At 42.9% G+C, this 4,618-nt stretch overlaps 1 pseudogene; it reads right to left on the bottom strand.

Moving 5' to 3' along the window:
* Positions 1–319: 319 nt before the first annotated feature.
* On the bottom strand, positions 320–1,569 carry LOC118586223 (annotated as a pseudogene).
* Between the last annotated feature and the right edge of the window lie 3,049 nt (positions 1,570–4,618).

The raw sequence follows: 4,618 nt of genomic DNA, 5'->3' as shown, positions 1-4,618 counted from the left end.
GTTTAGAGTCACCAACTTCATCTGCACACCCCACCCTTGATGAAAGCCCACTGTATACCTACAGGTGTTAATTATGTAACTGCATGATGTGTTGCACACCTGCCCCATCCATGTAAGACTAACCCACAATTTAAAAATCACGAAGTGTCCAATGCCCTCCAAGTCAGAGCACCTTGGCCTCAGTGAGCACTGGGTCGCTCAGTGTGGGAGCCTTGTATGGACCAGGCCTGACCGGGCTGCTGCTCCCTTCTCAGCAAGCCCGAGCAACATGATCTCTAAGCAGTGGCAGAGGTGGGCTGCTGCGGCCCTGTTTGGCCTGCTAATTCTGTGCTTGGTGCTCCAGGGTAGCCAGGAACTTCTGTGGCTCTTGGGGAGCTGGGTAGTTGAGCCCCAGGACTCTCAACACCTTGTTCCTTGGAGGCAGTGGCAGCCTCTGGCCTCCGCTCAGTGCCAATGTCAGCTCGCAGGTCCTCTGCGACTCCACTGCTTCCTTCAGGAGAAACTCCTTCTCTCGCTGGCTGGTGTCGCTCCTCTGCCTCCTTCAGCATCTCCTGGGCCTGTTGGAGCTTGGCATCCACTAGCTGCTGCTGCTGCAGGTCCTTACGTTTGAAGACTCTGTCGATATGCTCTTCTCGAAGCTCATATTGCTCAATCAACTTATTGAGCCTCTCGGCCAGTTCCATATTCTCTTGGCGCAGCTTGGAGTTTCTCTCATAGTGCTGTTCCATCTGCAGCTGAATGTCATTCAGTGTCACCTGGAAGTGGGAAGTCACCTCTTTGCATTTCTCCTCCTCCTCCTCACGGGCTTGCTGCACACCTTCTTCCTTGAGGGATGGGTTGTACCGCCGCAGCTCCCAGCACAGGCTCTCGAGCTTGCTTTGGGCCAGGACAGCCTTGCTGTGCTCACCACGGAGATGGTCCTTCTCATGGACGAGCTGGCTCTGCTTCTCCTGCAGGAGCTTCATCTGCTTCTGTGAGTTTCGGTGCTCCTCCAACAGTTCAGCATACTTCTTGCACAGAGCAGCCAACTTCTCCTCTGGGGTGCTGAGGGGGTTCAGTGTCTGCATCAGCAATGTGATCTCCTTCCCCAGACCCTTGGCTTTCTTGTTCTCTTGTGGCCGGCGGTCTCGGTCTCCAACCTCCTAGCTTGCTCCACTCTCTTCTGGGCCTGGCTCCCCTTTGGGGGTCTCCTTGACTACTGGAATCCCCGGTTCAGGCTCCCCATTCCTTGCCGCATAGGTTCGGGACTTCTCTGCATCGTCCGGCTCAGTGGGCTCACCCTGTGCTCCCTCCTCACCTGGGCCTCCTTGATTGTTGTCCACACAGTATGTACTCAGAATGTCTTCCAACTGCCGGCTGAGCTCCTCAGAGACATCACAGAGGGGGCCAGACTTAGCTGCTTTTTCTTGAGCCCCCTCGGTCTTTCCAGGAGCCTGGCTTGCGGAACCTTCAGCTTCCACCGCAGGAGCTGTCTGTCTGGGCCGACCCTGGGCTCCCTCCGGTCCTGCTTCCCCGTTGCCCCGGGTTGCTCTTAGTGTTGGAGTGTTTCTTTTTGTCTTGGTTCTTCATTGTGATCTCACCACAGTCATCCGATGGCATCCCCCTGGCCTTTTATATGTCTTTAAACCATGTCTTTGTTTTCTTCCAGACCATGCTAATTAAAAAATTTGCAAGTTTTATATTCACTGCATTCATTTTTTTTTTCTGTCAACAACAACCCTACTAATGAGCATGTCTGCCAATGGGTGAATATGTAGCAATGACACTCTATTTCTACTTAAAAAGGAAGATGGGCTACTTTATGATCCAGATATATTCTGTGTGCATTGTGACAGTCATTCTTTCTCAGGTGTCTTTCTGGATTAATCAGGAGATGGTCCCAGCAAGAACTGTCTTTGGTATGCCTCACATTTTGTGTTCTATTTCCATTCATTTTCCACTTTCTAATGCTTGTGTTTTGTGATAAATACTGACAACTGTGGTCTCTCAACACAGAGAAGAAACAGTCACATAAAATGACTCTCATCTTCTTGCAAGTTGTGTGGTAAATCAACAAAAAATTTTCCCTTCAATAATTCTGGCTCTTTCCTATGACTTAAGTGTGTCTTAGATAGCAGTGCTTGGCATAAAGAAAAAAAATCTTCCTGGAAGATGGAAGTGAATGCCTTTAATTGCAAGTAGAAGGCAGAGAATCTCTGTGAGTTTGGGTCCAGCCTGGTCTACATGTAAGTTCCAAGACAGCCAGAGCAGTTACACAGAGAAATCCTGTCTCAAAGCAAAGCAAAGCAAAACAAACAAACAAACAACAACAACAACAAACAAACCTGATTTGTACATCCAGGAAAACAACTGGCTAATATAGTAAAATCCACTCATATTAATTATATTTCACTTTCATTGGGTTGAATAAAGTGAAGTTGCCATCTTGAAGATCCCAAAGTAGATAAATATTGACAATTTCCTATAATTTAGTCAAATGTTTGCTTCCATTTGTGAAGTATAAAATCATTATTTGATGGAGAAAACTGGAATAATAAAAATGAGATTGGTAACTAAATGATATGAGAAGCAAAATTCATTTTTTTCTGGCATTTTTCATAGTTGTAAATTTTGGGGGGATTTCCTTCTGTTTTTATTAACATATTTTTCCTTTATTTTACTGCTGACCACAGTTTCCCTTCCCTCTTCTACCCTTTCCCTCACAATTTCCACCTAACCCCTTCCCACCACCCGTTCTGTTTCCATTCAGAAAGGGGTAGGCCTCCCATGGGCTTGAACATAGAATGGCACCTCAAGTTGACTGCATTTCTTAATTTTCCCAAATAGTTCGTAATAATAGCTTTCAAAGACTAGAACTTTACGTTACATTTTTAAATGAGCTGCATAGGTGCAATACATTAAACAAGAGTAGAAACATACAGTATGTTATAACAAAAATAACCTCAAATTTGTATTAATATACAAAAATATTGTGTATGTGTTGTATATATGTACCCTGTTTTCATTAACTGTTCATCTGTTGATGGTGATCTAGGCTGATTTCATAAGCTGGTTATTGCTAAAAAAATGGTAAAAATATACATAAATGTTCAGATATCTTTGTGGTAATCCAATGAGTATATGTCCAAAAGTGGTACAGCTAGGTCACATGGTAACTCTAGTTTTAGTCACTTGAGAAGCATCTATACTGGTTTTCCTAGTGGTTGCATCAGCTTACACTCCTACTTAGAGTGAGTAAGTGTTCCTTTCTCTCTACATCCTCACTAGCAATTTTCTTCTTGATGATGTCCATTATAATTAAGGTGAGAAGGAATCTCAAAGTAGTTTTAATTTAAGTTTCTTTGATGGCTGCAGATGTTGAAAACTTTTAAAAGAGCTTTGTAAACCATTTGTATTTCTTCTGAAGCTCTCTCTTCAATTTACTAGCCTATTTTAAAATTAAGGGTTTTACTTTCTCATTTAGTCTTTTGGGTTCTTTGCATATTCTGCCTATTAATACCATGTCAGCGGTATAGCTGGCAAAGACTTCTCCCATTCTATAGGTTGTTTTTTTCACTCAATTAACTGTTTCTTTTGACATACAAAGGCTTTTTAACTACATGTAATGTCATTTGTTAATTATTTGGGTTAATTCCCTATACTGTGGAAGTCTTATTTGGAAAGTCTTTTCCCTATGCTTTCTTCTAGAAATTTTGTCATTTCATGTTTTTAATTGAGGTCCTTGATCTATTTTGAATTAGTTTTTGTGTAGGGAGAGATATATGTACTTGATTTCATTCTTCTGCATAAAAAACTAGCTAATATCTAGTTTTGTTAGTACTGTTTGCTGAATAGGCTCCCCCACACCGTGTGTGTGTGTGTGTGTGTGTGTGTGTGTGTGTGTGTGTGTGTGTGTGTAATCATTGTCAAAAACTAGGTGGCCATAGATTCATGTTTTACTTCTGGATCCTCTAGTCTGCTTCATTAATCTATGTGTATATTTTGTGGAAGTATCATGGTATCTTTGTCACTATAACTTTGAAGGGTAGTGTGCTATCAGTGATGCCCTTTAAAGTATTCTTTCTACTAAGGGTTGCTTTTGCTACCTGTGGTCTTTGTTTCCATATACATTTTAGGATTTTTTGTTCTAGTTACGTGAAAAATATCTTTGAAATTTGTATGGAGATTGCTTTGAATCGGTAAATAGCCATTTTCACAGTGTTGTCCCTGTAGACAGAGACATCGGTGCCTTTCTAAGCCAGAAGTATACTACTGCCATTGTTAGGTGGAGGATGGGATTAAGCTTCCTGGAATTACTACATCCTTTTCCACTTCCTCTTGCAAGGGGTGGTTTTGCAGCCTTGGCATTTCTTTTTTCCTTTCATTTCCTTTCATTCTTGTGACTCCTCTGCTAAATGCTGCTTTCTGTGGGGTTCTTCCTTTGTGAACAAATCTGCAACCTCCCTCAAGTGCCACCCTCACCCATGTGGGTCTGGCCACATTTTGCTCCTTTTTGGCTGTCATTCACTCCTCCCCAGAGTTCTAGTTTATTGCTGTCACCACTGGGGTTTACAACAGCTTTCAATGTGGCTCCTTTGTGAGCCTCATTAATATGCAGTTATCACCTCTCTTCACATCA

This window comes from Onychomys torridus, chromosome 6, assembly GCF_903995425.1.
Source record: "Onychomys torridus chromosome 6, mOncTor1.1, whole genome shotgun sequence".
NCBI lineage: Eukaryota > Metazoa > Chordata > Mammalia > Rodentia > Cricetidae > Onychomys > Onychomys torridus.
Note: the sequence above shows the minus strand (reverse complement) of the source record. Positions and strands in the feature narration are given on the sequence as shown.